This window comes from Ursus americanus, chromosome 13, assembly GCF_024610735.1.
Source record: "Ursus americanus isolate L20-20 chromosome 13, mUrsAme1.1.p, whole genome shotgun sequence".
Taxonomy (NCBI): Eukaryota; Metazoa; Chordata; class Mammalia; order Carnivora; family Ursidae; genus Ursus; species Ursus americanus.
In genome coordinates, this window is record NC_142139.1 from 35,422,170 (window position 1) to 35,446,928 (window position 24,759).

At 37.0% G+C, this 24,759-nt stretch overlaps 1 protein-coding gene and 1 pseudogene across 3 annotated transcripts in view; both read right to left on the reverse strand.

The window, feature by feature from the left end:
• Positions 1–24,759, reverse strand: part of SLC10A7 (solute carrier family 10 member 7) — a 241,279-nt gene that overhangs the window by 104,697 nt on the left and 111,823 nt on the right. The gene's annotated exons all lie outside the window — the stretch shown is intronic.
• Positions 13,627–13,692, reverse strand: LOC123793403 (U4 spliceosomal RNA; annotated as a pseudogene).

Below are 24,759 nucleotides of genomic sequence, written 5' to 3' on the forward strand. Positions count from 1 at the left end.
TAGGATCTCATTTGTTCAGATACATATTGGTGCAACAGCTCAATATAGTTCATATTAGTCTTTGTTACACAGACGGCTATGATGTTCTCAAAAACTATTTATCTCTTCTATCAAAAGTGACAATCTTGATTTTAAAACATGTAATACATTGGTTTACAGCTTTAGCTCTGTGCCTAATTAATGAATACCACATCTTTATTGATGCAGATTTATCAGAAGCCTCAGCAAGATCAGAGTAATAAACAGATCTTTGAGAAACCAGACCTCCAAGTAACCTTAATATTGTAACTGCTGTTGCTTGCACAATCAACATATATTCAAAACTAGGATAGCCAGCCTAAAATGAAGCAAATATTTTATTTCATTCAATTGCCTGTAAAACTGCCTGAATATCTGAGAAGCTCAGAAAAATGAGAAACCTGCTTCTTCAGAGATGGAAACGCCTATCTTGACAACCTCTCCGTCAGAAGAAAAAATTTTAAATGGATAACGTTGATACTAGCAATTAAGTACTTTGTCCTAAATCAGTTTATTCTTGTGTACATTTTTTATTCCCTGCAAAGACTGTGGCAATAAGTGACTAACTTTTTCACTGGTATCTCCAGACCATCCCTACCATTGAGTATTGAGTCAGATATATTACTCCTAGGTGAGAGATGCAAAAATTCCGAAAGCTTGAAGACTGGCCTCAATTCTTGTCAAATTCTGCAGTTCAGAGTTCACTCAGTGATTCATACTACACAAATACTTGCTTGCCAAATAACTGTGTGCGTGTGTGTGTGGTATGTGTACAAAAATATGAGTAAGCAAAAGAGAGCTAACCTCTTATGTCTTAGAAAGCAGCAGGAGCAAACTTTGATATCCATGGGAAGAAAACCATCCAAAGGGTGTAAGTTTCAGATACAAGTATATAACTGGTCAAAGAAAAGTATACTCCATCAGTTATCATTTCTCCAGGTCAATCTACAACCCTATCAAAAGCAGAAAAACAAAATCACCAGTAATAATTTTTAAAAAATAAGAAAATAAGACCCTAGATCTTTCAAGCATATGTGAATTTTCAGACAAGGCACATAGGATGCCTAAGTTAACCAGGTTCTCACTGATAAATAGCAAAATGGTAGCATGTCTGTGATGGCGTGTTAATTATACTTGCCAAAGGGTGATTATGTAATTTCTAGGAGAGTAGAGAGTTTGCTCTATAAAAGTTACTTGACATTAATATGCAAACCACTATAGTAATATTATATGTTTTATTATTTTCAAACCAGACAGATTCTGCTAGCATTTCTTTTTAGTTTTAAAGCAATTCAATTTATAACATATACTTAGCTTCAATTCAATGAATACTTTTGAGCACCTACCATGTGTAGAACATTAGTTATTGCTAAAGAGTACAATGACGAATTCCATCACAATTCAGAATATAGAAAATCTGTCTTTTTAAAATCCATTTGATTCTTCTTTATAATTATTATAACAGTACACAGAAATATGTAAACTGGTAATTTTATATTATTATACCATAGGGGTTTTTTTTTTCTACTTTCCCGTTTTTAGCGTTACTAACAACTATATTTATGGAACAAAGTAATCAATATACTCACCAAAACATGTAATTAGCTAATACATTGTTCATCTCAAGTTTCAGAATTTCAAAAACTAGATAATGTAAACAGATAAAGATTGAAGCATCTATTTAATTTAAACAGTTCCAAAATCCCTAAAAAGTGAAGAAATATTGGCCTTCATTTTGGGGAACTTTTCAATTTATGCCAGATCACTCTTTTATAATTGGAATTTTATCAGCAGATCCAGATATTGTGAGACCTGAAGGCTACACAATTTAGGGGCTCTTCTTTAAGAAAGGAATGCAAAATTAATTCCAGGGCCTTCAAAGGGGCCCACGCAATGGAGGAGCCCTAAAGCTTCAGCTTCATTAGCTTCTGAACAAATCCATCTCTGGTTTGCAGCCATCAGTAACAAGCTTTCACTAATGACATGATGTAAAACAGAGCAACAAGTATCTGAAACTTGAGTTGGGGCGGAAATATATTTCTCTGAAACTTAATTACAGCAGCTATGTGGACTTTCGTGAAAATGAGCTCCTAAGGCACCCCCAGAAACCTACTCTAACATTACCACGCACAGCATCAGGAGGAGGCTCAAGGTTAATCACTCATTTCCCTTTTCAATCTGTCTCAATTACTGTTATGGGAGGCTTCAATTAGTCATTCCTATTCTCTCCAGGGATAGGGAGAGATTGCAGATAACTCATCCCAGATAGACTTCACAATTTGAATCCCTCCACCCTGCTACAGAAAAATCTTCACTAGAGAAAAGGAAGATTTGCTATCATTCTCTCTGTACTCTGTCAATGTCACTCTTTCATCAGACAAAAAGAAGTCATAAGTCTTCTGGGATGCAAGGCCTCCTTTTCCCTTCCCCCCAAGGAGCAAGTTCTGTTTCTACCACACATTCAGCCCAAGACAGCCCTAGGCAATTGTTCTTAAAACTACCCGTGGAAGGCCCTTTCCAGAAGCTAGCCCCTGAGACAGACAACCATATTATCAATCACGGAGACAGCATTTATACTTTTTTTCTATTCCTGCTGTCTACTTGTCCCAAGACTGCTTAGCCCTAGAATCTAAAATCTACAGAAAGAGACATTCGATTACTCTTTAAGAAGCAGGTGTGGTATCAATAGTTTACGGAAGACTACATAGAAAATAATGATTTCTAAACCTACAAAGAGTAATGCCTCGTAACATAAAGAAGGCATCGATCTCTAAATTCATGGGATAAGAAAAAATGCTAATCCAACAAAAGGCTTCGTTGCAAAGGTTGTGTTTTTATCTTTGCAGAAAAAAATCTAAGAAGTTTAGGTACTGCTCTCATGATATGGCGATTACACACATGAGCTTCTATGGCAGCTGTATAAAATAACATCTACAAATAGGTCAAGATTTCTAGTTACGCTGGCATTTCGGTAATTGTTTATTCTCCCATGGAAGGACTAAATTTGCTCAAGGACTGTATGAAGTGGTTTATTTCCCATCATTCATTTCCTCCTCTGTTCTATCACTGCACTTTGTGCTCATTGCACTTACATCATGGAAGAGTTACTTGTTCTCAGGACTGTTTCACCCAATAAACTATAAACTCCTGGGGGCTGGGGCGGAGGGGAACACTGGGGCTATTTTCATTTTTGTGTCCTTGGTGATGAGTAGAGTGCTGATATATTGAGTAGGCACTCAATAAGCAGATTTACTGAAGAAGAGACACGGAATGGATAATATTAAATGGTGAGATTCATATATTTTAAAAACTGACTTTGAATTGTGCTCTTCAATTAAATGGGAATGGCAGGGGGTTTAACAGTCTAGGAATTAACATGGCATATAGAAAATTTTAAAAAGCTACTGTATAAAGAGCTGTACAAAAGATGCTCTCAGTGCAACTGAGCAGTGCTAAGATTCTTTTTTTTTTATTCTGTTCAGTTAGCCACCATATAGTACATCATTAGTTTTTGATGCAGTGCTCAACAATTCACTAGTTGCGTATAACAGCCAGGGCTCATTACCATACATGCTCTTCTTAATACCCATCACCTGGTTACCCCATCCTCCTACCCGCCTCCCCTCTGAAACCCTCAGTTTGTTTCCCAGAGTCCATAGTCTCTCATGGTTTGTCTCCTTCTCTGATTTCCCCCCCTTCAGTTTTCTCTCCCTTCCCCTATGGTCCTCCATGCTACAACCCAGCAATTGCACTACTAGGTATTTACCCCAAAGATACAGATGTAGTGAAAAGAAGGGGCACATGAACCTCAACGTTCATAGCATCGATGTCCACAATAGCCAAACTGTGGAAGGAGCTGAGATGTTCTTTAACAGATGAATGGAGAAAGAAGATGTGGTATATATATACAATGGAATACTACTCAGCCATCAGAAAGGATGAATACCCACCATTTGCATCGACATGGATGGAACTGGAGGGGATTATGCTAAGTGAAATATGTCAAGCAGAGAAAGACAATTATCACATGGTTTCACTCACATGTGGAACACAAGAATGAAGTGATCCATAGTATCTCCTTCCAGAACATTTCAAAACCCAGAAATTAAAAATATTCCAGATGTGTTTAAAATCACATCATTTATTTCAAATTTCTTATAAGATCATCACCTTATTTCCTGGCTTTCCTTTTCATAACATTTGTATTTTTGCACATAAGAAAAATATAAAACTCAGTCCTGACTTATGAAACTCTCCTCTATTATGAGCCCAAAATATTTCAAGATATAATTACAAGCACACCTCAGAGATATTGAGGGTTTGGTTCCAAACCACTGCAGTAGAGGAGGAAAAAAATCACAACAGAGTGAGTCAAATTAATTTTTTTATTTCCTAGTGCATATAAAATTTATGTTTAAACTGTCCTGTAGCCTATTAAGTGGGCAATAGCATTCTGTCTAAAAAAAAAACACAACGTACATACCTTAGTTTAAAAATACTGCTACAGAATGGGAGATGACATTTGCAAATGATATATCAGATATAGGGCTAGTATCCAGAATCTATAAAGAACACATCAAAATCAAGACTCCAAAAATAAATAATCCAGTTAAGAAATGGGTAGAAGACATAAACAGACCATTCTCCAAAGAAGACATACAATGACTAACAGACACATGACAAAATGCTCAACATCACTCATCATCAGGGAAATACAAATCAAAACCACAATGAGATACCATCTAACACCTGTCAGAATGGCTACAATTAACAACTCAGGAAACAACAAATGTTGGTGAGGATGTGGAAAAAGGGGAAACCTTTGCACTGTTGGTGGGAATGCAAATTGGTAGAAAACAGTATGGAGGTTTCCTCAAAAAGTTAAAAATAGAACTACCCTACGATTCAGCAATTGCACTACTAGGTATTTATCCAAAGGATACAAAAATGATGATTCGAAGAGGCACATGCACCCCAATGTTTATAGCAGCAATGTCCACAGTAGCCAAATTATGCAAAGAGCTCAGATGTCCATCAACTGATGAATGGATAAAGAAGATGTGGTGTATATATACAATGGAATAACTCAGCCATCAAAAAAGAATAAAATCTTGCCTTCTGCAACAACATGGATGGAGCTAGAGTGTATTAGGCTAGGTGAAATAAGTCAGTTAGAGAAAGACAAATATTCTATGATTTCGTTCATATGCGGAACTCAGATGAAGATAGGGGAAGGGAAGGAAAAATAAAATAAAGTGAAAACAGAGAGGGAGATAAACCATAAGAGACTTTTAAGTATAGAGAAAAAACTGAGGGTTGCTGAGAGGAGGGGAGGATGTTCTAAATGGGGGATGGGCATTAAGAAGGGCACTTGCTGGGATGAGCACTGGGTGTTATATGTAAGTGATGAATCACTAAATTTTACTCCTGAAACCAACACTACACTATACGCTAACTAACTTTAATTTAAATAAAAAATGCTTTACTACTAAAAAATGCTAATCATCATTTGTGCTTTCAGAGAGCCATACTCTTTTTCTGGTGGAGGGTCTTGACTCAATGGATGCTGACTGATCAGGTGGTTGCTGAAGATCTGGGTGGCTGTGGCAATTTCTTAAAATAAGACAACAATGAAGTCTACTGCATCAATTGACTCTTTCTTTCATGAATGATTTCTGGGCAACACGAAATGTTATTTGATAGCATATTACCCTAGGAGAGCTTTTCTGAAACTGGAGTCTGTCTTCTCAAACCCTGTCGCTGTTTTATAAACCAACTTTATGTAATATTCTCAATCCTTGGTTGTCATTTCAGCAATCTTCACAGCATCTTCACAGACTAGATGCTATCTCAAGAAACCACTTTCTTTGCTCATTCATAGGACACAACTCCTCATCCATTCAAGTTTTATCACAAGATTATAGCAATTCAGTCCTATCTTTAGGTTCCACTTCAAATTCTAGTTCTCTTTGCCATTTCTACTATATCGTCAGGTACTTCCTCCACTGAAGTCTTGAACCTCTCATGAGGGTTGGCATCAACATTTTCCCAGCTCCTGTTTATGTTATTTTGACCTCTTCCCATGAATCACAAATGTTCTTAATGGAATCTAGAATGGTGAACCTTTCCAGAAAGTTTTAAATTTACTTTGCCCAAATCCATAAGAGGAATCACTACCTATGGCAGCTATAGTCTTATGAAATGTATTTCCTAAATAATTAGACTTGAGAGTCAGAATTAGTCTTTGATCCATGGGCTGCAGAATTGATGTTGTGTTAACAGTCATGGAAACAACATTCATCTCTTTGTCCATCTCCATCAGAGCTCTTGGGTGACTAGGTGTAATTGGCAAAGAGCAGTCATATTTTGAAAGGAATCCTTTCTTTGAGAAGCAGGTCTCAACAGTGGGCTTAAAATATTCAGTAAACCATGTCATAAAGAGATATGATGTCATCCAGGCTTTGTTGTTACATTTATAGAGCACGGGCAAAGCAGTTTCAGTATAAATCTTAAGGGCTCTAGGATTTTCGGAATGATAAACAAGCATTGCTTTCAACTTAAAGTTATCATCTGCACTAGCCTCTAACAAAAGAGTTAGCCTGATCTTTGAAGCTTTGAAGCCAGGCATTGATTTCTCTTCTCTAGCTATGAAAATCCTAGATGGCATCTTCTTCCAATATAAGGTATATTGTTTACACTGACAATCTGTTTAGTGTAGCCACCTTCTTGAATTATCTTAGCTGGACCTTCTGGATAACTTGCTAGAAATTCTCCATCTGCCCCTGCTGCTTCACCTTGTACTTTGATGTCACGGAGATGGTGTCTTTCTTCAAACTTCATGAGCCCACCTCTGCTAGCTTCAGATTTTTCTTCTGCAGCTTCCTCACCTCTCTCAGCCTTCACACAGAACTGATGAGAGTTAGGGCCTTGCCCTGGATTAGGCTTTGGCTTAAGGGAATGTTGTGGGTGACTTGATCTTCTATCCAGACCAGTTAAACTTTCTCCATATCAGCAATAAGACTGTTTCGCTTTCTTAGTACTTGTGTGTTCACTGGAGTAGCTCACTTTTTATCTCCTTCAAGAACTTTTCCTTTGCACTCACAACTTGGTTGTTTGGCACAAGACACCTAGCTTATTGGCCTATCTTGGCTTTTGACATGTCTTCCTTGATAAGCTTAATCATTTCTAGCTTTTGATTTAAAGTGAGAGACATGTGACTCTTCCCCTCACTGGAACACTTCAAGGCACTATAGGGTTACTAACTGGTCTAATTTCAATATTGCTGTGTCTCAGGGAATAACAAGGCCCAAGAAGAGGAGAGACACAGGGGAACGGCCAGTCAGTGGAGCTGTCAGAACACACACAACATTTATCAGTTCTGTTCACCGTCTTACGTGGGTATAGTTTATGGCACCCCAAAACAATTACAATGGTAATATCAAAGGTCACTGATTGCAGATCACCACACCAAATAGAATAACAATGAAAAAGTCTGAAATATTGTGAGAATTGCCAAAATGTGACACAGGGACACGAAGTGAGCAAATGCTGTTGGAAAAATGGCACCAATAGATTTGCTCAGTGCAGGGTTGTCACAAACCTTCAATTTGTGAAAAATACACACTACCTCTGAAGTGTAATAGGTGAAGCACAATAAAATGAGTTATACCTTTATATCAGTATTGGGAGGAGGAAAAGAGGAGGATTAAATCTCATAAATATTGGTGAAGCCTTCCTTGGTACCATCTAACCTCCTCTCATCACCACCTCCTTCTTGCACAGCTCCCACGTGTTCTTTTTGCATGCAGCCCTCTGAAACAATTGAACATTCAATCTGTCTCTTTCTCCACTTGCTCTGCTTCCTCATCACATATCATAAGGGAACATTTTTTACTGTTTCAGTGACCACTTTAGAGTGTGCTTACAGTCATGAATTCAGAAGATAATGGGAAGCAACTAGATAAGATTAATTGGTTCACACTGATTCTAGGAGACTGGGTATTTCTATAACAATCATAATAAATATTTTACACAATATTTAGATCCAAGTACTGCTCCAAGCGCTTTGTATATATTAAACAAACAACTAAATAACTATTTCTCCCAACTCCCTATAAGATAGGTTCCATTATTGTCCCCTCCTATAGTCAAGAAAGCCGAGGCTCAGAAAGACTAACACAAGTGATGGCTAGTGTCCCTGAGGTTCAATCTCAGCTTAGCTTCAGAATCTGGGCTCTTTATGAATAATGATAATGATACTGATGACATCAGCAAAGTAATAATACTAAAAGTTAGGAGCACTTATTAGGTGCCAAGCGTGTTCTAAGTACTGGATAGATATTCACTCACTTATTGAAGAAACAGCACTAGACTGAAGTCAAAAAGACCAGGATTCCACCCCAGACCCTGGTACTGATTAAATGTAAAATTTGGAGGAAGTTAACTTCAACCACTTTGGGTCTCGGTTTCCACAGATACACGCTGAGGTTACTTAACAGCAGATCTTTTGAGTCTAATATTATATTTATTGTCTGCCCACTCAGAATAAACCAATGGGAATGGCCCTTGAGATGAGTGCAGGGGTACTAGAATAAAATTATATTCTTGCTCTCAAGAAATGTGTACACTAAGTCAAACAATATGAATGATTGAGAACCAACAAAGACTTCACATGGTACTCAAAACTGCTATTTGGTGGATCAATGCAGAATACAAAATAAAATTTGGTAATTGCTATGGACTGAATTACGCCCCTTCACTCCAAATTCATATGTTGAAGTACTAACTCATACTGTGACTATATGTGGTACAGGGCCTTTTGGAGGTAATTAAGGTTAAACGAGGTCATAAGTGCAGGGTTCTAAACAATAGGGCTGGTGTCTTTAAGAAGAGGAGGAGACACCAGAAATTTCAATCTCTCTCTCCACTGTGTGAGCACACAGCCAGAAGGAGGCCATACACGAGCCAGAAATAGATCCTTTGCCAAGAACTGAATCAGCCTGCACCTTGATTTTGGAGTTCTTAGCCACCGGGAGAAATAACTTTCTGTTGTTTAAGCCACCCAGTCTATGGTATTTTGTTAATGGCAGCCCAACAAACTAAGAGTAATTAAAGAAAAAAAAATCCTAGAAGCTATAAAGGAAAAGACTGCTGAATTTAATTGTACATTAAAAAAAATTAATATGACAAAAACAATTATACAGTCAAAAGATAACTGGAAAAATATTTGCAACACTGTAACAGAAATAGATTACTATTCTATGAATAACTTATAAAATTAATGTAAAAGATTAATGGGAAAATTGGTAAAAAGATATGAACATGTTTGTATCCTCGGTGCCTTGTCCAGTTCCTTGAGAGAGATAGCTAATGATTAGTTGAACTAAATACATAAGTTATGTAATTTTATTTTTATTTGTTTTTTTAAAGCGTACAACCCCTTGTAAATATAGTGATTTAGATAACTGTACATTAATTTTATAGAATTATTACAGAATTTTATAGAAATATAAAATCAGAATATTATATTAAAAACAAAAAAGGTATGCAAAAGCCAGTGAACATTTTAAAAACTTCTCAACCTCACTTGTAATTGACAATAAATAATATAAGTAATATGATAATAAATTAGACATATACATATATAAATAAGATTATATTTCTCTTAATACATTAACAAGTTGGTAATACTTACTGTGATGAGGAGAGAAAAATGGTAGAGCCTTTTAAGAGGGAAGTTATTTATCAAAATATAAAATATAAATATTTATGTCCTAGCAGTTCTACTTCTAGGAAGTGATGCTACCAATACACTCCGAAAACAAACATCAAGATAAACGAACACTAATGTTAATGACCAGTTGTTCATAACAGTAAAAAACTAAAAACAACCTTATAGGTTCATTCATGGAGGATTAGTTCAATCCATTATGATACACCTTGTCAACACACTTATGCAGATGTTAAAACAGAATGAAGGAAGACTGCATTGAGTTAAGGAAAAAAAAAAAAAGCAAGGCCCAGAGTTTTATATGTTACCACTGGTGTGAATTTTTAAAACCATACACACACACCACACACCACACACACACACACACACACACACACACACTATATTGGTATTGTCATAAATATTTTTCTGGTAGAAAACCATAAGAAATTTAACAATGGTTTTCCAAAAGAAGACGGAGAAGGATACTTTCATTCACAGTTCTATTTTGGCGTGTGTGCCTATAATATATATTTAAGAATATAATTCTTAAAAACAGAGCATTTATATAAAAAGTCTTTAAATTATGGATCTATCTTTAATTTCTAGGAATCAATTACCTTTCCTGAAAAGACTGTCTGAATATTCAACAATCAGTATGGCAGACAATTCAACGAAGCTAACATTTCTTTCTTCCCATAGTAGTATCTTTTTCTTTAGCTATTTCTCTTTTACAAACAAACAACAGTGAGTTAGTCCTGAGCGCTCTTCCCTCCTTGTTCCCTTACAGACACTCAGTTGCCAAATCCAGTTGATGCTCTTCCATTCGCGCTGTCAGGACCCTGGCTCAGGTATTCATTATCATGTATTAGACAACAGTAATAGTACAAGGAGATGTTGTTACTGAGTTCTATGGGGCAGGCACTTCACAGATGCTGCTTTCTAATCCCTACAGCAATTACAGATAGTTGATATTAACACCTCATTTTTCTGGATACCCACAACATGATTACACCTAAAAAAAATGGTATAATTGGGTGGGTGAAAAGCAGTGTCTCATTGCTTGAAATTAAATTTCTCTAACTCTTAAAATGTTGAACATATTTTTATTCATTTATTGGCCATTATACTGTCCCGAAGCATTCCCTGTCATATGTTTTGCCCATTTTTTTAGCTGAGTGGTTTGTCCTTTGCTTATTGATTATAGTAGTTTCTCATATATTTTAAATCTTTTTCCCTCGACTTTAAAAAAAAATTTAAACCTATATTAAAATTGCCAAGAATAGTATAATGAACATCTGTATGCTCTCCACCTATATTCACCAATTACCAATTGTTAACATTTGCCACCTCTCTTTCAACCCTCCACCCCCAAACTCTCTCTCCTACTAGTAGACTTCCCAACATTGTGACACTTTTCATCTCAATACTTCAGCATGTATTCGGTGCCTCTTCATACTTACTGCTATCCTAGTCCTTCACAGAGCCTTTCTCCAGCCTAATGAATTCCCACAATTTCTTGTATCATACATTTACTGTTTCCTTTCCTTAGAATATATTTCTGCCATTTTCCATATACCAAATCTTATCCACCCTTCAAGGCCCAACTCAGATGTCCCTTGATCCATGAAGCCTTCCCTTCTTAATTTTCCTTCTGTTGTCTATGCAACTGCATACCATGTATTGCTTTCTTCTTGGCACCACTGTTCTTTATGTATATGTCTTACATCCCTAACAGTCACGAGCACTTAAGGACAGGAAGTGTGTCCAATAGTAACTTGTATTTTCCACAGATCTTAGCATAGCAACTTACAAACAGGAGACACTCAATAAGTATTTGCAAAATCAACCAGCAAAAATCACTGAATAAATGTATGTTTGTGAGAAAATCAGAGGGAAATTAAGATTTTATTTCCGGAGCACCTGGGTGGCTCAGTTGGTTAAGTATCTGCCTTCGGCTCAGGTCATGATCCCAGAAATCTGGGATCAAGTCCCACATCAGGCTTCCCGCCCAGCAGGGAGTCTGCCTCTCTGCCCCTCCCCTGGCTCCTATGCGTGCTCACTCTCTTCCTCTCTCAAATAATTTTTTATAAATCTTAAAAAAAAAAGAGATTCTATTGCCAACCCCTTCAATAATTCTTTGTGATTTTCTACAAATCACTTAACTTCAGCAGTGATAATACTGATTATAAAATAATAGCTCTTTTATTTTTTTCAAGATCAGGCACTTTATATGTGTCGTTCACTGTGTCCCTTCAGGCCCACAACAGCCTTCTGAGGTAGACATTATTACCATAATACAAGTAAACAGGAGTGTAGAGAGATTAACTAACATGTCCATGCAGGTAGGGTATTGGTTTATGATTTTTGCCACATTTATCTTCTTAATGTTTCTATTGCTCATTTCACCTGTAGTTGTAAAATGACTTGTTTAAAATTGGGTGTTTGTGCCTACTTAGAGATATATGAGTTCAATGACTAATGCTACTTAGCGAGAAACAACAACAACAACAAAAACCCAAACCAAAACAGAAAAATAACTCACACTTAATAACAGATAATTAAAGAAAAGTTGATATTTTCTGTTATATGCAAAAACTGACATAATAATCTTTGGAACTCCTTAATAGGTTGATTTAGCTTTCAACTTTTGATTTATCATGAATAGCAGCAATACGTAGAGAGGCACGTGCTTAAAACACATGCAAAATTAAGGGGCTTTTTCTTTGGGGAATTCTGGTGATGAGCTCAGTGATTTTAGCTCTGCTTTTATAATTGGCAATTCACCAAAATCCTGCAGGTGGGAATCTGTGACTTTTCTTTTAAACATTTTGTATTACCTTGGAAAAAGCTCAGGCCAAGAGTCTGGTGTCAGGGCCTCTGTTATCAAACAAGGGATCTGGCTCCCAGCTCTCACAGGTCTGAGGCTTATTAGGCCAAACACAACTCTTCTGGCTGAACAGGGCTGTGGGACTTGAAATAACTGGGCTATAATTTCAGTTGTCTTAAAGTCTGACACCAAAGTAACTGATAGGCTTTGATATTGAGACAAAAGAAGAAAAAAAGTTAGTGCATAAGCAACTTTAATCAAATTTTGTTTCCTTGAAATATATAGACATTCTCCCAAACCACCATTGTGTTTAGTTTTAAACGCGTACTCTTTCTTTCTTTTTTTTTCAGATTTTATTTTATTTTAATTTTTTTTAAAGATTTTATTTACTTATTTGATAGAGAGAGAGAGAGAGAGAGAGTCAGCGAGAGAGGGAACACAATCAGGGGGAGTGGGAGAGGAAGAAGCAGGCTCCCAGTGGAGCAGGGAGCCTGATGTGGGGTTCGATCCCAGGACTCTGGGATCACGCCCTGAGCTGAAGGCAGACACTTAACGACTGAACCACCCAGGCGCCCCTAAGATTTCATTTTTTAAAGTAATCTCTAGACCCAACATGGGGCTTGAGCTCACAACTCCAAGATCAGGAGTTGCATGATCCATCAACTGAGCCAGCCAGGCGCCCCTTAAACACATACTCTTAATGAAATCTATTAACTCATTTAAAAAGAGTAAATAGTGCCAAGACAAGTAGTAGACCAACACTCCCAGAGAGAACTTCGGCCTCATTGGTCTAGTCTCAGAGTCTCTGTGGCCAAGGTCAGAGGATCAGCTTCAATACAACAGTGGGGAGAAGGAGCTGTTCTATAGATATGAACTCCATTTGGAATTAGGAGGCCTGGGAGGCTGGCCTCCAGGCTATGAGACTCTCAGCAAATTGCTTACCCAGCCTCTATGAGCCTCAGAGTCCTTAGCTATAAAATGTAGATGACAATTCTTACACTGGGCAACTGTTAGGATTTGTGATATAATGGATGTAAAAGCACTTAGCAGTTACCTAGCTTTATAAATGCTCAATTAGCAATAATCGCGCCTCGGATAAACCTCATTGGCTACGATACTGCCACTGCGCAAAGCTTAAATGCTCAATAAATGTTAACAAATGCAACCTATGGGGTCTCACATATTTTTTAGAGATTATGATAATGAAAAGTGTAATAGTATATGACACCATTAAAGTCTGAGTGTTGGAGTTTTAATCTTTCAATGGTAAGATTTGTTGAAGACATCCTAGATTCTGCTATTTGAAGGACTAAATTTTACTCATATTTTATACCTTATCCAGAAAAATCAATCAACAAATGTGTGTTGATTTACTTATTCACCGAAAATACAGAAAATAGGTTTTGGGGTTATAAGCATACCTGCTCATAAGAAACTGTATTGAATTTGACAAAAGGCAATTATAATGTTTTATAATTCCAATTACTGATAGCATTGCTCATGCTAATAGTTATTAAGGGCTTAAAGTTTGCTAGGCATTGGGAAGCATTTATGGGAAAAGGATACAGGATATGTAAAAGATCGTTATTTAAACCAGAATCCTAGATCTGGGAAGGTTGTGAGCAGGAGAAGCCAAGAAAACATGAGCCTTTTCCCCTTCTACTTTATCAGTTAGATTACTTGTAAGTTATTTATATTTACTGGTTTAAATATGCCTGCACAGCAAGTACTTTTTGCTTTTAATTGTAACTTCAGATTTAGCAGGCATAAAGACAGAAAATTCAAAATGCGAAAAATGAAAATAAATGGTTGTAAATATAGAGACGATAAAAAAGCAAGAGGGACTTTGGGACAAACTAAGGCTCAGAGCAACTTGGAAGGCAAAAAGAGACAAACAAATCTTGATCCATTTTCTTTAAGGAGAGAGATACTGAAGCTCATCATCCTGCTAGTTTAATGTTGATGTGTTGTGTGATTGAAGTTTCTAATTGTTTACAAAGATGTAACATGATATGTCATCTTCACTTATAAAGAAAATTTCTGCTTCACTCAAAAAAGGACATATAGACCATATAAACTCATGCCCTCAGTACAGTAAGTAGTAATCACCTCTATTTTATGACTTTATTACAAGTCTCATACACATATTAATAAAAAGTATACCGGAGCTTTTAAATATTGACCCCTCAAACATGAACCTTGCAAAATGTGTGAAGAGGAAAACAATGTCAAGTACCCATTTGTGACTGTGCAAATCAATGTCTCCAAAAAGAACAGTCTGGACTAAGGGTTATTCTTGTTACCAAAAAGAAAAACGGTCTGTGTCTGTGTGACCAAGAAAAAAAAAAAAAAAGGCGTAAAAACACTGCTAAAAGCAAACAGATTCTTGAACTCTTTGACCTACTTTGAGTTGAAAAATAAAGTATACCTTAGCCCCTCAGTTCACAGTCCACTCAAATATTTGGGGCTGTGGAGCTGTGTTTCATTAAGTCGCTGGTCAGTTGTTAGGGACTGAGCCGCATAAAAGGCACGTGAAGTCCTCTTCTAAGACTCAATACGTCTTCTGCACGGTCCCCAAACATCCCTAACTCTAAGCAGTAATTGTCAGGAAAAGCTCTCATTATGTGAAGTGTAATTAGAGCACCTTGCCCTCCCAGGGTGTACCGTACGGAGAAGGCTGGAAGGGTTCATAAATTAGTGCCAAATCACTCACCCTCCGTCTACCATGCAATCTGCTGCGAGAGAGAAAATCGTATTTGTACACATTAGGGCAAAAGCCCACTGGCCCCTACAAAATTAACCTAAACACTAACTGTGGTTATTTGAGGGACTCCCCATTTCATTATGCGTCTCAGAAATAAAAGAGATCAAGTTTGCTGCCATCAATAACACTGAACATATCTGCTGAATCCCGCAGATTCCAAGACATTAATAATTCAAAATCTTGTGGGAATTTTGTCATGGTGGAGATACGACTTGTCTGCAAACAGAGCTCAGTGGATGCTCAGTATGATCTATTCTTCTATATAGGCACGACTGCTGCATTCATCACAACAGAGAAGAACACAGGATTCTCCTGTATCTCTGCAACTGAAATTCTGGAATGTATATTATAAAGTTGTTATGTATAACATAATAATTCCCAACCTCACATGAAAAGTAATAATCATGATAGGTCCTTATACCTTATAGATTCAAAGGATTGGTAAATACATTTTTCTCTTCCTCATCTCTTACACATATATGCCTTAATTCAAAAAACATTGAGACTGAGTGGTCAGATGGAAAAAATAAGAGAGAAAAACATGTTGGGCTCTCTTCCTGTTGGGAGACAGAATGTGTGTGTGTGTGTGTGTGTGTGTACACAAACATACACGTGTGTATATTTATACACATATACATATTTGTATATACACACACATAGTGTATTTATATATTTGTGTATATATGTACATACTCACACATATACACATAGACATACCTATGATCTCCAGATTTACTTAAAAACTAGAAACTGACAATGTCAGTTATATCACTGACTGTTGTTCTGGGACCAACACCTAAGGAGATGACATTATCGAAAATATCCACCAATATTATTCCCCAAAAGGTCCCTATAGAGTCTACCCACACCCTTAATTCTTGATAAAAGATTTTGAACCATTCTCAATGTTAAGGCCAGAACAACCTTTCTAAAACTCAAATCTAATCATGTCATTTCCCTGTGGAAATTCTTCTTCTTGCCCTTAGAATAAAGCCCTAAATCCTCTTTAACAAGGCCCAGGAGACCCTGTGTGATCTAGCTACCCCAGTGTACCTTAGCCTCATTTCAAGCCATTTCCCACTTCATTTTCTGAGCTCCAGGCACAATGGCCTTTTTTCAGTTCTTTGAAAACATCATGGGCAATCCTGCCTCAGGGCCTTTGAATATGGTGTTTTCTCTTAGGTAATGTTCTCCATTTAGCGAATTCCTAACATTGTTCAGATCTCAGCTCAGAAGTCAATTGCTCAGAGAAGGCTTCCCTTACCCTTTCCCTTTAAAGCCTAATAGGCAACAATTACTAAATGTTCCTATTAGTAGGCAATGTACCCAACTTTTTACATGCATTTTTTTTCATTTAGTTTCAAAACGACCCCTGAAGTTAGCATTATTATCTCCACTTACACATTTATACGTGTGAAAATGGATACCAGAAAGATTAAGAAATATATGGAAGATCACACAGCTTATAAATGGGGAAAGAGAAATTAACTGAGATGGTCCCCCTGATACATTCTCTCTTCACATGTATACTCTTTGGTAACGCTTACCATATAATCAGTTGCTTAATGTTTGCTTTCCACATTAGAATGTAACCTCTATAAATGCAGAGAGGCTATCCACCTTGTTCATCAAGATATTGTTGTGATGATGCTGGGAACACAGGGGTCAACAAACATCTCTTGTTGAACAAATGAGTCTATGATATACTGAGTCATTTCTAGCACAAAGAAAAGAAAGGCTAATTAAAAACACTCACCATAAGTCATTACCTATCCAATTCGAGCACTAAATTTGGAAAGCTGAAATAGGCATGAGTTATTATTAAGTACTATATGTAGTCCAATGAAGTCCATAGTAAATATAATCCGAGTAGGAAATGTACACAGTGTGTCTTTAGGGAAAGGTAATTCTGTGTGCACATCTAACTCTATATTGGAACCTAACAGTAAAAGCAATTACTCAGAGCACTTTCTGCACATTCAATTCCCTATAGATTTCAGAGTAGGCTAGATAGCTCTCAAGTCCAATTTCAAAGTATAAACACATTTAAAAATCACAATGAAATATTACAGATAATTATAGTAAAATTGTTTCAAAGACCCATGGAAGATCTATCTCAATTAATAAAGCTAATCCTTATATCTGAACAGTCAGTATTACTCTGTATGATACTGGGAAGTCTAATCAGAATGACTGCAAGTCTTCCTGAACTTAATACGTCAGGCCAATTCCACTGACTCTGGGAACTGGTCAAGGTCAGCTCTAGATTTCAAATTCTCATAATTCACGGTTATATCATGAATGAAAGCCTGATTTAAGTATTTATTTCAACATCCTACCTCATTAAATTTTTTATCTACCAGTATTACAACTGATGAACAAAATAAGTAGGTCTTGTTTTATATTCTTCTTTTCTACCTTCCTGTAACAAAGTGGTTAAGGAAGACCGATATGGTCAAAGATGTGAGGCAGCTTGGCATAAAAAAATTTTCAAGGAGTACAAATATTATATTTTAAATCATAAATTATAAAGGCCTATTATACTAGATGAGCATTTACAAGTACAGCAAGACACAATCTCTAACTTTGTCTCTAGCAATATACCTATTTAGAGAGCCTGCAGAGCCCACCATGCGCAAACACAAGAAATATGAACAAATAAAAATATGGAGGACTTGAAGAAGATTCAAAGACATCATCCTTTTAATTCCTTTTTCTTATCCATAGGATCACATTCCTCCATATTCTTAATCATAAGAATAAAATGAATAATCTATATTTTTCAAAAGCCATGCCTTATTAGATATACATGAACTTTGTTCAGCTATCAGAAATGTTTAAAGGGAATCATGTTCTCTGATCAACAGTTCTATTTCTTCCATGAAGCCTTACCTGATCATTTCTATCTTCCCCCCTAAATCTGAGCTATCACTCCTTATTACCATGTCACCTGCGCCTCACATACATACTTCCTTTTTAAAGCACACAGTTCCTACTACCTTAAATTTCATTATTTATGGGTACATATCTCTCTTTTTAAAGTAGAAGATCATTCAGGGTAGGTTTTTCATCTGATTAAATTTTGCACCCTCCTTCCCCTCAATAGCACTTGTCATAATGGATGCACATAAGAGATAGAACAATTCACCCCACAAATAAATGAACGTGGTTGTCTGTGAGTAATGTGGAGTCAAGTGCTAATATATCTTTGCTTCCAACAATACTAACAACAGACTTGTTCTCTAGTGCTAACATGAAATAACTTAAGTGAAACACCGAAAATAACAAGTGTATGTACATTGCACAGCACGAATACCTTAGTACACAAGGTTTTTCCTTTGGTTATTCAGTATTTCTATGTATTTTGTGTCCGCTGAAGTCCCCCCTCACCCTGTACTTGTAGATAATTATAAATGTCATTCATTTTTCTTTGCTCAATTTGGACTTTATAGAACTTAACATTCATAAAAATCAATAAGATATCTTTACAAAAGTAAGCCACGTTGGCCCTTGAATTCAAGCCACTGGTCATTCTTTTCTTTGCTATGCATCATGGATTGTTCTCATTATAGTTCAACCTAGAAAGTTTTTCCTCTCCACATACTTCCAATATTATTCCTTCTTCTCTCTGGCCCCGATCTACTACCCAACATGTTGCAGAATCATGTCTATCTGAAGAGAATAGGTAAGGTAACTAAGCTGTGATAACATTGGATATTTTCTTCCCCACCCTAATCACCCTGATTAGTTCAATTCTTTGACCACAAAGAGGGATCATTATGTTAACTTTTTTTTTTTTAAAGATTTTTTATTTATTTATTCGACAGAGATAGAGACAGCCAGCGAGAGAGGGAACACAAGCAGGGGGAGTGGGAGATGAAGAAGCAGGCTCATAGCAGAAGAGCCTGATGTGGGGCTCGATCCCAGATCGCCGGGATCACGCCCTGAGCCGAAGGCAGACGCTTAACCGCTGTGCCACCCAGGCGCCCCCATTATGTTAACTTTTAAATGAGGAGATAACTAATTAAACCAAAGTTAACTCAAAGGGCTTAGAATATTGAAAGAAACAAAGATACTGGTAGAAAAGCCCATTTCAATGGAAGGAACATATTTAAATAAAAATTTTCCCTCCAGTAATGGACATTTTACCAAAAGCTTTAAATAAAATGCATTATTTCATGCATTATGGTATGGAAGTCAAAAGCTCATGAAAGTAGAAAAGGTTGATAGTTTCAGATTACATTACTCTAAATAAAGAAGGAATTGTTGCTGACATCACCTTAAATATATTGCATATTGACATGTTTTTGAAGGAATTGTAGTTGTATGGCACAGGCCAAAATCAAATTTAGTTCAATCAGCTGCAACATATTTTTAAAAAATAAAAACATATTAGGGATACAAATATATGAAAAGGCCTTTATCAACCTTGCTCTTTATGTGTCCAATTTTAAAATCCCTACTTATTTGCAAGCAAAAAATATGTACATTGGTGAAATTATGGGATTATATATTCATAAAAAGAGTAATTGCACACATACAGACGAATTCCTGACCACTGCTTCCTCAAAAGTTCACTGAAAAAAAGGCAGGGAGGGGCCCACTCCTTTAGAATTCAGTACTAAATGTTTAAACCCATACAAGGGAAAGTCACCAAGATTTAAACATATGTAACAAAGGAAACATGAGAAAAAGAAAGAAGAGAATTAAGTCAAACACTCTGTAAACTGAATTCAGACTCTAGGATTTTACAGGGCATTAATCTAATATATGCCAAATTAGATTCTGAAATTCCGTAATATTTGATTTCTTTTCTAAAACCGGTTTACTCTTAATCCCAGAAGTTTTTCTTTCAAAGATAAACTACAATTCTAAGTGAGATTTCTATTCAACTAGGACCTCTATTGTTGATTTTTTAAGTATTTATGAATCATATTTATGATTTTACCCTCCCTAAACATTACTTTTGACTTTAATAAAGTTTAGACTCACGTAAGAACTCAAAGATGGTTTAATGTGGATTAAATAATACTCATTTAAAAACAGGACCACTTGTACACTATTTGTCAACTAAAATAATGTCAGAAAAGTTTTTAGACATCTGAGAATTTCTTCCAACTTCAAATACAAAGCAACACCGAAGTCATCCAAGAATTTCAGTATAAGATAGATCTGCTTCTGAAACACAATTCCAAAAATATATACAATTGATCACAGGTAACTCTTCTGTCTTTGCTGTGGGATTACAACCTTTAGCTGGAAAACACCATGACTATGTTCCAGTCTTCAGTGCTGAAGAATCTGCATGGAAAAACCGTCTAGGATTTTTAGCAATTGGACAGCTTGACCGTTCCTTTACACCCTGCTTAATGGAGCTTCTCAGTTACACCAATGGTGAACTTCAAGTCACAAAAAGCCATCATTCGACAGGAGTCCTTCAGTATGGCCAGTCCACTCATCCTAAAGTGCTGTTGAAACGTAAGTCTGTGGGTTTGCTCAAAAGCAAATAAAAGACTGCAGCAGGGCACGGACGTATGTAGTCCTTGTATAGTGAATAGATCTGGGGTAGCATCAAAACAGGACAGCAGAAGAAACACCTTTAAGAATTCCCTGGAGTATGATTTAACAATACGAAATAAAAGTGGAAACTAAAGATGAAAGAAAAACTGGATAAAGCAATAACAAAAGAAGTTGTTCATTTCGGGCAGAGACTCTGGGGACCAGAGTTTAAGCAGTTAGCTCTTCGGGCAGTGCGGATGCATATAATATCACAAGTGCTCAAAGTGTTACTGATAGAGCATTGGTATTTTCTGCAACATTATATTGCAGAACACAGTAACTCCTAGGAGCACCTTGAGATTTCTGGAAGCATGTGAATAAGTGTGTACATGAGCAAATACCTGGGAATGAGTACCTCTTCTGCTACACCCTCAATTTTTTAAAAAAATGACTCTATTCTGTACTGGAAAAAAAAACAGATAAATCTCTTTACATAATTTGATATTTATTTTGGTAATGAAATAGCAATTAGGATATAAGGAAGAGCCATGTGAAAAAAGGTTGTGTGAACCAGACTAATGTCATTTTTGACGAATCTGCCATGATGACTGTTCTGCAACCGGAACCTTGAGCACAGCCCCTCTCCCTGCTCACCCCCTGACCACTTCTCTCCTTTTGTTTAACACATCCTGAAGCACACCCTCGGGGCATATTGTCCTTGATCTGCCCTGAAGATATAACTATGACACACAACTATTCTTAAAGATTCGCCTCTTGAGTGGTCACTCAGTATTCCCACATCTCTAGGGCTATAAAAACAGGTCTTAAGGAAGGTGGGATTGTGGAGATCTACTCCTCTTGTGGCCACCAAGACAGGCTTCTGTCCATAAATCCCCTTAATAAACCAATTCTCCTCAAGCTAGACTTGCTAGCCTTTCTCTCTGGTCTTAAGGCTCCTTTGGCCTTTGGAAGTCATTTTGCATATACCTGCCTTTCATGGAACAAAGGTAATAGTTAGAAATACTTACACACACACACACACACACACACACACACACACACACACAATGAATGTGTGACACCCATTATAACTTAAATATTTTATTTCTTTCTATTTAAAGTATAGTAAGAGAAAGAAGTATCAAAAAGATTCTTTATCACAAAAGAAGTCGAAGAAGACAAATTAAGATCAAGAAAATCAGAAACTCCAAAGGGGAATCCATACAAAATTACACTGTTTGTAACAACAGTGGGACATTTGTTATAAGAAAAGTAGACAAGCCTTGGACCAGTGATCTGGAAGCCCTTTAATTTGATATAATAAGAAACAGCTTTATGGATCACAGCATGCTAGAATTAGTCTTCTTCAGAAAAGAATCTCTGGATGATGTCAAAAGATAAGAAGGATAAAATACGGCTTTGTAAAGCCTGTTTAGAGATGGGAACATAGACAAGTCCAACCCAAAGAAAGAGAAAAGAGAAAGAAAAAAAACAGCCAAGGTGGGCAGAGTGAAACCTTACAGCATGTGAATATGTACTGCATACCACTAACTTATAAGACTCACAAATACCAAGGCTTTTTGTTTTATCCTGAGTCCTGCCTGGAAAATGATTATTTATTCTACAGCTATTTAGACTGGCACAGACTAGGTGCCAGGTACTATATAAACAGCAGGGATATTAGAGTGAAAAAGATAGGCGAGGTCCCTCCTCTCTTAGAGCTTACACTCTATGGGGATTGACACACAATGGACAAATGAACAAGATAACTTTTGATAATGATAACAGCTTTGAAGAAATAAAAAAGTTTATGTGTTAGAAAGTACTGGGGAGGTACTTATGGAAGGGCACTGAGGAGGGGCCACTTCAGCGGACACCTGAGTAACGAGGAGCTAATCCAGTGAAGACCAGTATATTCCAGACAGAGGGAAGGGCTAGTGCAAAAGCCCTGAGGAAAAAACAGCCTTGGTGTGTTTGAGGAGAGAAACTTTGTGTTGCTGGAGTATACTGAGTATGTGGTGTGGTATTAGATGGGGCCAAGAAGGGAGACAGGACTAGCTAATAGGACCTTATTGGTTGGGATAATGAGTCCATAAATTTTCTCCTAAGAGCAACAGAAGACACCAGAGGTTTTAGAACTCGGGAAGAGTTGGGAGACAGTATGGTAATACAACATGAGGCCTATAGTCTAAAAAGATTACTTTAGCTGATGAATGAAGTCAGAATTTTAGGGAAATCGGAGTAGAAGCAGGCAAGACCGATTAGGGAATAATTTTAGGGTAGGAGGCAAGAGTTGTGACATCTGGTATTTGAGTAGTGACAGTGAAAATGAAGAGAGGTTGATGAACTGAAGATATATTTTGAAGGTAGATCCAATAGGATCTACAGATAAGTTAGATATGGGGAAATGGAGATGGTGGAAAGAAATCCAGGAACAGTCTTATATTCAAATCATGAGTAGAGGGGTGCCTGGGTGGCTCAGTTGGTTAAGCAACCACCTTCAGCTTGGCTCATGATCCCAGGGTCCTAGGATCGAGCCCCACATCAGGCTCCCTGCTCAGCGGGGAGCCTGTTTCTTCCTCTCCCTCTGCCTGCTGCTCCACCTGCTTGTGCTCTCTCTCTCTGTCAAATAAATAAATAAAATCTTAAAAAAAAAACAAATAATGAGTAGAGCCATTTATTGAAATGAGAAAAACTGAGGGAGAAGCAATCTAAGGATTAGAAGGGAGATCAAGAATTCTATTGTTCATATGATAAACTTGAGATTTTTATTAGATATCCAAGATGAGGCACCAAATAGGCCTTTTGATATAGATGAGTCTGGCATTTGGGAAGAAGTTAGACCTGAAGATATCAATCTGGTAGCAGATGCATTTTAAAAACCATGCAACTGGGGGCTCCTGGGTAGCTCAGTCAGTTGAGCATCCAACTCTTGATTTTGACTTAGGTATGATCTCAGGGTCATGAGATCAAGTCCTGTTTCAAGCTCCACATTGAGCATGGAGTCTGCTTGAGATTCTCTCTCTCTCCCTCTCTCTGTCCTACCCCTGCTCACTCGCTTTCTCTCTAAAACAGAACAAAACAACCATGGAATTGGATGAACTTTCCTAGGGAGTTACTGTAGACAGAGAAAAAACCAGGACCCATGACCAAGCACTGAGACACTCTAACATTTAGAAGTTAGGCAGAGCAAAGAACCCACATAGGAAACTGAGAAGGGGGGGGTCGACAAAGTAGATGGAATCCCAGGAGAGAGAAGTAGCATGGAAATGAAGATGAAAAACATGTTTCAAAGGGGGAGTGATCAATTGTGTCTACTACTCTCAAGTATTTGAGTAAGACAAAAACAAAGAAACCACCACTGGCTTTGGACAGATGGAGATGACTGGTAACCTTGATAAGAGCTGCATTAAGTTCTTAGTAGAGTGTGAGGGAGACCTGATTACAGTAAATTGAGGAGGCGTAGTGCTATGAAGAATGAGACTAGAATAGCTGTTTCAAAACCCACAGCTAATATCATCCTCAATGATGAAAAACTGAGAGCTTTTCCCCTAAGTCAGGAACACTACAGGGATGTCCACTCTCACCACATATACTTAACATAGTCCTGGAAATCCTAGTCATAGCAACCAGACAACAAAAAGAAATAAAAGGCATCCAAATTGCAAGGAAGAAGTCAAACTTCCACTGTTTGCAGATGACATGATACTATACATAGAAAAAAACCTGCTAGAACTGATAAATGAATTCAGTAAAGTCACAGGATACAAAAATCAATGTACAGAAATGTGTTGCATTTCTTTACACCAATAATGAAGCAACATAAAGAAATTAAGGAATCAATTCTATTTACAGTTGCACACACACACACACAAAAGATACCTAGGAATAAACCTAACCAAAAAGGTGAAAGACCTGTAATCTGAAAACCATAAAACA